The sequence below is a fragment of the Pan troglodytes genome, chromosome 8, assembly GCF_028858775.2.
Source record: "Pan troglodytes isolate AG18354 chromosome 8, NHGRI_mPanTro3-v2.0_pri, whole genome shotgun sequence".
Classification (NCBI taxonomy): Eukaryota; Metazoa; Chordata; class Mammalia; order Primates; family Hominidae; genus Pan; species Pan troglodytes.
The window spans coordinates 92,403,854-92,417,006 of NC_072406.2; positions in this window are offsets into that span (position 1 = coordinate 92,403,854).

Here is a 13,153-nt window from a genome sequence, read left to right on the forward strand (position 1 = left end):
TTAATTTTTCACATTTAAGTATTCCAAATCAAATTTTTTCTATGGTATGAGGTAGAGCTCTGGTTTCTCTTTTCCCCCATAATGATAACAATTTTTCCTGGAACTACTTATTGAAGAACCCATCATTTCTTCACAGATCTGCAGTTACAATTCAGTCATGAATCCAATTTCTATGTAAAGGAGAGTTGGTTTCTGGCCTCTTTATTTTGTGTCATTATTTAACTTGTCTATCACGGTGTAATTGTGTAAACCAGTCTGCCTTAATTACTGTAGCTTCCTAGTTATCTGCTAGATGTTTGCTAAAGTAACTTCCTCATCTTATTCTTCAAGAGTATCTTGGCTTTTGGCTTTTTCAAATAAGATTTAAAATAGATTATCAAATTTCATTACAGGCTCACTCCTGTAATCCCAGCACTTTGGGAGGCTGAGGCGGATGGATCACCTGAGGTCAGGAGTTTGAGACCAGCCTGGCCAAAATGGGGAAATCCTGTCTCTACTAAAAATGCGAAAATTAGCTGGGCGTGGTGGCGTAAGCCTGTACTGCCAGCTACTAGGGAGACTGAGGCAGGAGACAGGAGAATCACTTGAACCTGGGAGGCGGAGATTGCAGTGAGCTGAGATCACACCTTTGCATTATATCCTGGGCCACAGAGCAAGACTCCGTATCAAAAAAAAAAAAAAAAAAAGCTGTTAGGATTTGTTTGAATTATAGTACATGTTGTAGCTATAAATCAGTTTGGAGACTGACATCTTCAAAAGACTGAATATCCCAATCTATAAATATGGCCCTATCCTTTTCAAACTAATGCAGGAACAGAAAACCAAATACTACATGTTCTCATGTATAAGTGAGAGACAAATAATGAGCACACATGGATGCATAGAGGGGAACAACAGACTCTGGGGCCTATGGGAAGATGGAGGGTGGGAAGAGGGAGAGGAGCAGAAAAAATAACTAGTGGGTACTGGGCTTAATACCTGGGTGATGAAATAATCTGTGCAGCAAACTCCCATGACGAGAGTTTACCTATATAACAAACCTGCACATGTACTCCTGAACTTCAAATAAAAGCTAGAATATGACCTGCGTCTCTTTTGCCTAAGACTTCTTTAATGTTTTTCTCTTGTTCTTGTTGTTTTTGTTTTTGTTTTGTTTTTGAGACACAGTCGCATTCTGTTGCCCAGGCTAAAGTGCAATGGCACGACCTCGGCTCACTGCAACCTCTGCCTTCCGGGTTCTAAGAGGTTCTCCTGCCTCAGCCTCCCCAGTAGCTAAGATTACAGGCACATGCCACCATGCCCAGCTACTTTTGTATTTTTAGTAGATACGGGGTTTCCCCAAGTTGGCCACGCTGGACTCGAATTCCTGACCTCAGGTGATCCACCTGCCTCAGCCTCCTAAAGTGCTGGGATTATAGGCGTGAGTCACCATGCCTGGCCTCTTTAATAGCTTTCATAAAGATATATAATTTTTTCCACTTACACATCTTTTGTTAAATTTATTTTTAGGCATTTTGTATCCTTTATTGTAACCATAAATGGTATCTTTTTAAAATTTGTCTTTTCTGTTTGTGGCTGCTAGAAGTGCGAATGATTTTTATACTTTGTATCCCACATTCTTGCTGAATATTCTTATCCATTCTTTTAAAAAAAAAAAAATTTGAGATGGTCTTTCACCACGTTGCCCAGGCTGGTCTCGAACTCCTAAGCTCAAGCAATCCTCCCACCTCGGACTCCCAAAGTGCTGGGATTACAGGCATGAGCCACTGCACCAGGCCTAAATATTCTTATCCATTCTAATAACTTAGCTGTGGATTCTCTTTGCCTTAATTTCTTTAATAGATATAGGATAATTTGGATTTTGTAATTTGTGTCTTTTGAGGAAATTTGTCAGTTTCATCTAGCTGTCAAGTTTATTGACATGAAGTTGTTTATAATATTCTTTTATTTTTAATATCTGTAGGATTTAATTGATATCTTCTTTTTGTTCTCAAAATTGGACATTATGTCTTTTTTCCTGATGAGTCTTGCTGGAAGTCTTGTTTTGTTTCTGCTGGGATTTTATCATGTAGTTGTGTTGTATTGTCCATGAGTTTTTGGTTTTGTCATCTAGTTACTCCGTTGGTATGTGATGATGAGGGGAGATTTAAAAGTGACATCATCGTCATTGCTGCCATTTTCTAGAAACCTACGCTTTTATTTTTGAAGTATATTTCAGTGGGTAGAATTTTATGTTGGCAGATTTTTTTCATTTCAACATGAAAAATGTCATTCCATGGGTTTCTGGCTTCTGTAGTTTCTGATGAAAAGTCCTTCTCCTACTTATTGTTGTTTCTTTGAAAGTAATATTTCTCTGGCTTCTTTTGAATGTTTCCTTTTATCTTTTTTTTAGCAATTTAATCACGACTTTTTTTCTATTCACCTGCTTAGGATTTGCAGACATTCCTGTCTGTGAATTAATGTTTTTTATTCATTTTGAGATTTGTGGGGGAATATTTTCTCTTTTTTAAAATTTCCTTTTATTTTTATTTTTATTTATTTATTTATTTTTGTTGTTGTTGTTGTTGTTGAGACGGAGTCTCACTCTGTCACCCAGGCTGGAGTGCAGTGGTGTGATCTTGGCTCACTGCAAACATTGCCTTCTGGGTTCATGCCATTCTCCTGCCTCAGCCTCCCAAATAGCTGGGACTACAGGCACCCGCCACCACACCCAGCTAATTTTTTGTATTTATAGTAGAGATGGGGTTTCCCCGTGTTAGCCAGGAAGGGTTCGATCTCCTGACCTTGTGATCCACCTGCCTCGGCCTCCCACAGTGCTGGGATTACAGGCATGAGCCACTGTGCCCAGCCTATTTATGTTTTTTGAGACAGAGTCTCACTCTGTCATCCAGACTGGAGTGCAGTGGTGCAATCTTGGCTCACTGCAACATTCGCCTCCCAGGTTCAAGCAATTCTCCTGCCTCAGCCTCCAGAGTAGCTGGAACTACAGGCACCCACCACCATGCCCGGATAATTTTTGTATTTTTAGTAGAGGTGCTCTCTACCTCCTGTTATGGAGGAGGTAGAAACTGGTCTCAGTCTGGTCCAGTCTGGTCTCAAACTCCTGACCTCAAGTGATCTGCCCGCCTCGGCCTCCCAAAGTGCTGGGATTACAGGTGTGAACCACTGTACCCAACCCCATTTTCTCTTTAAATAGAGGTACTGTTCCACTTCCTTTCTGGTTCTGGGACTCTAATTCCTCACAAGTTAGACCTGTCTGACATGTTCCACGTCTCTTGTTAACTTTCCTATATTTCCCATCTTTTTCTCTCTCTCTAACCTTCAATTTCAGTGTTTTCTACTAACCTAACTTCCACTTCTTTAATCCTCTCTTCTGTTTTGTCTAATTTGCTGATAAATCCATCTATTGGGTTTTCAATTTCTGTTATTTTCTCAATTCTATATCCTTTTTAATCATTAAAAAATAAAGTCCAGGTATTTGGTGAAATTCTCTATATTTTCTTGTTATTTTATTTTATTTTTTTGAGACAGAGTTTCACTCTTGTAGCCCAGGATGGGGTGCAATGGTATGATCTCAGCTCATGCAACCTCTGCCTCTTGGGCTCAAGCAATTCTCCCATCTCAGCCTCCCAAGTAGCCGGGACTACAGGTGTGCACCACCACACCCAGTCAATTTTTGTATTTTTGGTAGAGATCGGGTTTTACCATGTTAGCCAAGCTGGTCTCAAACTCCTGACTTCCAGTGATCTGCCCACCTCAGCCTCCCAAAGTGCTGGGATTACAGGTGTGAGCCACTGCACCCCACCAATATTGACTTTTTAAGCTATATAATAGATTGACACTCACCATAAGCCTCTGCCCTTGTTCTGCAGGTCGTGAAGGTGTTGATTGTCCTGACCCCACAGTTTCTGTCCCGTGACAAGGACCAGCTGACCAAGGAGCTGCAGAAGCATGTAAAGTCAGTGACAGTCTCATGCAAGTCCCCAAGGAAGGTGAGTGAGGGCAGATGGAAGGGCTCTGGTGCCCCTGAATAGCTCCCAGTGCTCCTGCCCCATGTCTCATAGGGTGGCTGTGCAGGGGAAAGCTTAGGCAGTCACAGTACTGGCTTTTTCTTCTGCAGAAGAAGGAATTTGGTTTAGGGATGGGATGGCATAGTTGATTTATTTGGATGGAAATTGCTATCTTGTGTCAGAAACCCAAAAGAATCATTGCTGCCATGTTAACCTAAAGACAAAAATCAGTCAAGTGCCCAAGGATATTTTTTAAAAGATTATTTATAATCATGTAAAAATTAAAAAAAAATCCAAATCAGCAGCTTCCAAACTTTTTCTAACATGATTCATAGGAAGAAATATGTTCTGTTTTGCAACTCAAAATATATATACATACATATAACAAACAAAAATTAATAGAATGATATTTATCTTTATAAATGCAATGCATTCTGATATGTTTATTTTAATTCAATGCCTTGTGCAACCTACAAAAAGTCAAACAATAGAGAAATAAGGTTTTCATAAAATTGAATATAACCCTGCAATTTAAAATAATGATTCAGTTTTTTATATATTTAACATATATCTCAACACATATTAAGAGAAAAAAGCGTACTATGAAAAAGTATACGTGGTATTATCCTACCAATTTGAAAATAAAGTGCAAAGAGATACATATGCCAAAAAGTTAACACTTCCTTCTTTGTAATACTTTGCTGCAGTGTCTGAGTATTGACAGTCAATACACATTATGAAGCTACATGGCTAACATTGATTGAGTACTCACTGTGTGTGCCAGCCCCTAGGCTCAATGCTTCACATGGATTTTTATTTCATTAAATCCTCTCCTCCACCTGAGATAGCATAGCAAACCATTTTACAAAAACAAAACTGAGGCTCGGAGACTCGAAGTCAAATGCCCGAGGTTGCAGTCATTAAGAGGCAGGGCTGAAACTGAAACCTATGTGTGTCTGACAACAAGTTCATGTTCTGAGGGTAGGCTAGCCTGCTTCACAGAGCATGAAATAGATGGTGCATGCCTGCTACGATGGGCCAGATATCACTGTAGGTTCAGTGGACAGCCCCAGACAATGGAAATTTACAACACTGAAGGTTCTTATCCTGCTCATGCGGCACGTCCACCATGGCTCTGCTGGGCCTTGTGCTTCACATCCCCTCATCCACCAACAGGATAAAAGGAGCAGCCTCCACCTGTCAGCTTCTCTAAGAGATGGAGGAGAGGGTGGCCAGTCTCAGTGGCTCCCAACTCTTCTGTCTTGTAGTGACATGCTTCACTTCCACTCACAGGTCCTGAGTCACATCACATGGCTACATCCACCTTCAAAGGGTCAAGGGGAGAACCTGACACACTCGGTGGATTCCATTAAGGCGACCATATGGTGTCAGCCTGTGTGGGAGACTGTGGAGGGGCAGAGGAGGAGGGTAGGGAATTGGTAAGTCACTGTGGATTTCCCTTATACTTAACCAGATGGAGTTTGTCCCGGAGCTGCCGAAAACTGTCACCGGAAAGATTAAACAAGGTGAACTTGAGAAAAGGAGCTTGGTCAGATGTAATCAGCAGTGAACTCGGAACCAACTGGCACCTTCGGCAAATCCCTGGCCACTTCAGTCTCCCCACTAGGGCGGGGTGATGATGAGACATTGACAGGGTTGATTTGGAAAAGCATCAGGAGTGCCACAATTCCAATGTTTTTCTTTTCTTTTTCTTTCTTTTCTTTTCTTTTTTTTTTTTTTTTGAGACAGAACTTCATTCTTGTTGCCCAGGCTGGAGTGCAGTTGTGTGATCCTGGCTCACTGCAACCTCTGCCTCCCGAGTTCAAGCCCTTCTCCCATCTCAGCCTCCTGAGTAGCTGGGACTGCAGGTGCCCGCCACCACACCCAGCTAATTTTTGTATTTTTAGTAGAAATAGAGTTTCACCATGTTGGCCAGGCTGGTCTTGAACTGCTGTCCTCAGGTGATCCACCCGCCTCAGCATTTCAAAATGCTGGGATTTCAGGCGTGAGCCACCGCACCCGGACTGTTTTTGTTATTTTAAGTTACATTCAGTTACTCTGCTTCCTCCAAGTCCTCTCTGTGTCTTTAGAATTTCCCAGGTGAGTACACAGATTGGAGTTCCAGGTAATAAAATATTAATTTCGACAATACCCTGTGTGGAGCATTTGTTCTGGGAATGAACCTATGTTAAATGCCCTCCTTCTGTAGTTCTCCCTAATCCACAACCTGAAATATCTTGAGACCAGATTCTCCCTCCTGGCACCAGTTTCTCAGGGTAGCCCTAAGCACCCTTCAATGGCCAAGACACAGGGGTCCAGGAGGTGTGCCCCATGTGGCACCAGGCACCTGCCTGTGCCCTGGAGTGAGGCCCCAGGAAGGCCGGGGCAGGGCAGATGTCCTGGGTGGTCAGCCTTGGCTTGGGGACTATATTTGCCTGCCAGACCACCTCGGCCTCCCCCACCCAATGGTCCTTTGTGTCCCCCAATAGTGCCCACGTGCACATGTGCCCCAGCCTAAACCTGGCATGTGTGAGTGAGGGCCTCAGCCTCTGGGCACCCAGCACTCCTCTAGCCCTGCCCCTAGCTATCCCCTGTAGTCACCTACACATCAGACCTTCCGAGTGGCCCAGGAGCTCTGTCCCCGAGCCCTTCCTAGAGGACCTCACTCATTCACCCTCCCAGGGCCCAGGCTCCCTCCAGCCCAGAATCCTCCCCCGACAGACAATCTTCCTTCTTTCAATATAACTCTCTCCGGCGACCCAGAGTCCTCCTCACAACCCTGGCCTGGAGTCCTGTGACCTGACCCTTCATGCCATCCCTCTTTGGGGCCTAAGAGGGACCACCAGGGGGCCACCAGAGGCTCAGAAAAGCAGGGGCAGAAAAGGCCCTGCCTGGGGATGAGAGAAGCACATGCTGTCCCCTTCTCACCCACCCCTGGAGGTCAGCATTGGAGAGGCCTCTCTGCGACTGCCAACTTCCGAGGTGCACAAACCCAGAAACTCACAGGGAGATAAACAGATACCGCAAGCACAGAGACACAGAGGCACAAAACCGCCCCAGCTTCACCTGGGCACTCAGGAGTATGGCCCACGGACAGGCACATAAACACACACACCAGGAGGACACAGATACACACACAGAACCATGAGACACAGCCCCACAGGGCTGACTCTACACACAGTGGACACCCACGTGTGCGCACACATGCTCGCATACACACACACACACACACACACACACTGGCACAGACCCACAGGCAGAGAATCAGACATAGAACACACACACTACACGAAACATAAACACACAAATACAAACACAGTCAGTGACACCCAAAGGAGAAGCAAATTCACATGCACACACCTCAACACATACACAAAGATACAGAAGCCAGGTATACACAGACACTCCCACCGGGGGCACACATGCCAGAGACACACACATTACCCAATCAGAAACACAAACACAGATTTGCACAACCAACACACACTCATTCAGGAAGAAAGGACACCCAAATGCATACAAAGATAGAGAAAAACACAGAGCCACCCTGAGACAGCTACACAGAGACATAATCACAGACACAGACACTCAGATGCACAGATGAATATGTGCAGATTTACACACCCAAACATGCACACACTCCCAGACCCCAGCCCACAGTACAACCGGAGGTGGCACTCCAGAGGGCAATCCTGGGGCCAGCGGAGAGAACAGACCCAGGCATGACCTGGACCTCCTGAGCTCTCTTGGAAGAAAGTATTTTCCAGGTTTCAAACCCAGGGCTGGGGATGTGCCCCTTCCAGGGCCTATAGAAGGGCTGTGCCTGGGCCCGGAGATGTCAGAGAGAGGCCAGGGTTGGGTGACTCTGGGAACAGGAGCACAAGGTTGGGCCCAGGACCCTGTCTGGGTATGCTTAGAGTGGGGGTGTTGCGTGGTGCTTAGTAGATCTAGAGGTCAAGAGAGAAAGACAGATGTGCCCCCAGAACCATGCCCTGTGCCTGAGTGGGCTGGCACTCTCTGCGTCACAATAATGCTATGAGGAACATGCTATGATATATCCCCATCATCACAGCTGTGACTGACCCTCACTCATAGATGGAGGTGCTGGGCTGGGAACACAGCCACCTGGTTGGACCTCATCTGAGCAGGACTGACCAGGGCAACGCTGGGTCCTGGGCAAAGCATCTCTGTGGCCACATCTTCCTGGGGAGTCTCCAGACCCAGGTTCCCCTTCTCCTAATGTCCCCTCCGATAATCAAGTTCCCCCAGATCTGTTTCTCTGCCTGGATACACCCCCTCCCCCAACCACGCTGAACCTACATCCCCATCTGTGCAAAGGAACAGTGATAGTACTTCAGGATCTCAGGAGATGATGCCTGCGAAGTGCTATGCTTAGCACAGTGGTGACAAGAGGGGCTGCTGTTGTCATCATCACTGCCTTTAGTGGCCAAGGACCTCCCAAGGTGCCAGTTCTGGGAAGAAAGATGCCCCTGGGAGGTTACAATGCTCACGTACACAGCTGCTCAACCACTTCCTGCTGTCTTCTGATAGTCTTTGCACACAGCCATTAGCACTCCAGTTGTACAGAAGGAATCCAGCCCAGCGTTGCACAGCTGGCCACCCAAGGTGCCTCGTCCTGCCAAGGGCCCCTGGCCAAGCCTCCAAGGGACCATGAGGGGCCCGCCTGCAAGGGAGGTTGACTCTGGCTTTGGGGAGGTGTTTCCTGGTTACATGAATGACTTCTCCTTGTCTGAGGGCCCAAACTCTGTTCGCTTCTCCTTCCTTTCCCTCTCTCTGCTTGGGCTATAATCAAGGTGACCCCACAACACTTCATGGACATCACAGGTCTCCTATTCACTTTCGGGCTAATCTGACTTCAACTCCCCTTACTTGGTCTTTCCTTTTACAACCAAGACAACTCAAATCTGGGGGTCTTTATGCAGGTGACAGCACACAAATAGAATTTAATTCCATTGTTTTGTTGTCCCTGTTTTTGTTTTGTTTTGCTTGTTTCTTAGGGTTTCTTTTTATTTATGGTAAAGGCATTGGCTTTCCATTTACAACGGTGATAGAATATTTCCTGTTTACAATAACCTTGTGTCATCATAAATGCTGAAGGGATTTAAAGCAGTGGTTTTAGGCTGCCAGAGGACTGAGTGAGTTTGGGCACACTCTGTGTCATCAGGCAGAAGAAGGCCTTTGGGAAGTTTAGCTGAGGACAAGGCCAGCAAAGCTGATGGCCAGTTGGGGTGTCTCTCCTGGTCACCAGGCCCCTGGGTCCTGCCCACCTGCTTGACACTCCCCATCCATCACTCCTGGTGCTGCCAAGCCCTCTGTGTATTGTGGCCAAATCCTCCAGGAGAGAAGCTGATGAACTTTGTCTCTTGAAATACACAGATTCCTTGGACATCCCTGGGAGGTCAATCATGAGAGTCAACTTGGTTTTCTTTCCCTCATTAGGGTTCAAAGCTTAAAGTCCATGCTCACAGGCAGTAAGATGACATAGATAAGTGACATCATTACCCCGTTTCAGATGTTAAAGTGTCTAGGTGGATTAGGGATGATTTAAGACCACACAACCTTGTGCCACAAAGTGGAATTCCCAGGCCAGATGGAGACATTTTATTGCCGTATTATGATCTTATCATTGAGTGCAAAGGCAGTCTTGTTTCATTTTGGATTATTTCTTATGTTTGTGTCTTACTTATAAGGGCATTGGAATTTCCAAGCATATGAGAATTTGTGGTTAGCTTTTTATCATTGACTTCTAGCATAATTATATGATCAGAAACATGCTATGTGATTTGATTTCTCTGAAATGATTGAGATTTGCTTGATGAACAAAATAAGTAGGGTTAATTTTTGTAAATGTACCATGTGTGCTTAAAATGAATGGATCTCCAACATTTATTCCCAATATACAAGGATGATGGACGGATGGCTACATGGAAGTGATGGAAATGGCTTACTATTCGGACCTTCTACATCCTACTGGTGTTTTGTTGCTTAGTACATGAATTGCTGGGAGGGGGCTGTGGAGCCTCCCACTCTGCTTGTCTATGAGGTTCTTCCTGCCTTCCTGCCATCATTTGTTTCTCATGTTTTGCAGCCAGGATTGACCATGAGGAATCCTGAGAACTCAAGAAGGAAGGAGCGGCCCAGAAGCAAGGACAGGAAGCTGGGTTTTGTAAAGTGTGTCTTGTGCAGATCACTGATTTACCCAAACCAGAAAGGGTCTTAAAGTGCTTATGATTGTCCAAATATAAAGAAATGACAGGTTTCTACTTTGAAAGTTTTCACCCTCACATTATAAAACCGCTCCACTACACTCAGGAGAGGGTGCTTTATGGAGGTGAGAATATTTGTTCTGACTGGCATGCACCAGATTCTTAGGAAGGGATTTGGAAGTCTAGTGATGGGGACCAACCACTGCATCCAGGCAGAATCACCCCACATGAATGCCTCCAATCAAAGAATCTATTGTTTCTTTTGAGGCCATGAAGGAGGAAATGTGTTGAGAATCTTTGTTGGAATTGTTTCCCCTTTACCTGGCTGCATTTTCATAGATCAGTTAAACTCTCTTTCCCTACCTCACCTTTGAAGACTTGGATACATTTTCCTCATTGCATTTTCTACTTTCACCCTTGCTCATGGCTATCGACTGTCAGAACCGAAGCTTTTACTGGCCCCATTGGACCTAATCTAGGTAGGAGCCCACTACTGATAACCTACAACCAGATAGTTGTCAGGTGTGACAAGAGTGCCCAAGATGGGGGATGAGTTCCTGGTCAATGACAAGATGGCCTTTATCCTTCTTGTACATTTGATCCACATCTTTAACCATTGTGCCCAGAGCTCCTACTCCTTTTCAGACAGAGGCTCCTCAGGGACAGTGCATCCCTCCCAGGAGCCCAGGCTGTACTCACCTCCACTGTGAGGCTGAAGACAAAAGTGCTACAGAGGTCAAAGGCTGCTTTCTAAAGAGGTTTTATTTGCACAAAACTGAGTCTTGGTGTGTGGATTGGTCTGAATTACATTTTGAATTTATTTTCTCCCCCAATACTTGTAAATCTAGTGCTTGTAAAATAGTATGTGTGCCTTTTGTGGTGGTGGCCAAACATTCCAGAACATTTATATTGTTTTCCATGCAGATTTCCAAGGTTGCTACTGATTGCTTTAGGTGCAATGCTCTAAAATATGAACGTGAACTCTTGTTACTGGTTATTTGGTGGGTTTTTTTTTTTTGGTGGGGAGGATGGAGTCTCGCTCTGTTGCCAGGCTGGAGTGCAGTGGAGCCATCTCGGCTCACTGCAACTTTCACCTCCCGGGTTCAAGTGATTCTCCTGCCTCAGTCTCCCTAGTAGCTGGGACTACAGGTGTATGCCATCATGCTCAGCTAATTTTTGTATTTTTAGTACAGACGGGGTTTCACCATGTTGGCCAGGATGGTCTCGATCTATTGACCTCGTGATCCTCCCGCCTCGGCCTCCCAAAGTGCTGGGATTACAGGCGTGAGCTACTGTGCCTGGCCGGTGTTGTATTTTTAACTAAATTCAATTCTCACAGTTTTAATCATAATTCCAAAAAGACTTCGTTATGCAAATTCTTTTTGATTTTGAAAATCTGACATGACGTGCGCTGTGTCAGCAGCAAAGTGAACACTGATTTTAGAAACTTGGGCTAAACAACCATTTGTGATTATTTTTGTTGGAATATAACCCAGGTATTATTATTATAGCAGCTGTCCACTCTCAGTTTTGCATAGATATAAACATATCTTTATGTCATATTTTCATCTATAACTTTAAGACTTTTTTCTTATATTTTTCTCATTCTTCCATCATACAGTGTGGACTCTTTTTTTATATATTACAAATAATGTAACACAAATTTCTAAATATTTATTTATTTATTGTTTTGAGACGGAGTTTCCTCTTGTTGCCCAGGCTGGAGTGCAGCTGGGTGGTCTTGGCTCACCACAACCTGTGCCTCCTGGGTTCAAGCGATTCTTCTGCCTCAGCTTCCTCAGCCTCCCAATTAGCTGGGATTACAGGCACCTGCCACCATACCCAGAGAATTTTTGTATGTTTTAGTAGAGATGGGGTTTCTCCATGTTGGCCAGGCTGGTCACAAACTCTTGACCTCAGGTAATCCACCTGCCTCAGCCTCCCAAAGTGCTGAGATTACAGGCATGAGCCACTGCACCCACCCTCCACCTTGGTTATTTTTAAGCACTAAAATTTGATACTTATTTCTGAATGAAGTCATCTCTTAATTGTATTTTTTTTACTTATATTCTTTAAATTGCAAAGATTCATGTAATTCAAGAGAGAAGTGGGATCCAGAGAGATTCCTTTATCATGTGATACATGACAAATACACTCAATATTACATTTCAATCTAAAAAATAAGTAAATGACTTTAAAGATAATTACTTTATACCTAGTTTGTCCAACCCATGGGTGGCAGAGTGTATTCAACCCAGGACAGCTTTTCTGAATGCAGCCCAACACAAATTTCTAAACTTTCTTCAAACATTCTGAGATTTTTTTGTGATTTTTTTTTCTCATCAGTTATTGTTAGTGTATTTTATGTGTGGCACAAGACAATTCTCCTTCTAATATAGCCCAGGGAAGCCAAAAGACTGGACATGCCTGCTTCAGACCAAGAAAAAAGACAGCCCACATTTGCACGCCTAAATACACTACCATCCATGCAAGAAACATGAGACTGGAAATTTCCAATCTTTCCTGAAGCAGTGGAATTGCCCGGGGATATCTGAGGGGTGTGGTTACTTCTTGGAGGAGGTTAAGGGTTTCTAAGGATGATTCTTTGTAACTGAAATATTGTAAATGTCATTGAGCCTTCTCATTATGTCAACTAGTATTATTCCATATCGTCAATTTTCTGCCTGGGCATTTTCATCCCGGGCCTGACTTTTTTGGAATTCCTTGGATGCTTATCATTATTGTTGTGTCCCTGGGAATTTGTAAACTTGCCATTTTCTTCCGCAAAACTAGCCTTGGTGTGAGTACACTAACTTTCCCTAGAGGTGGACTTGTAATCACAAATAAGAAATTATTTAAAACAATTTGTGGTTCCGGACTTCATTATGAATATTGGGTTTTATTTAAAAAAACAGG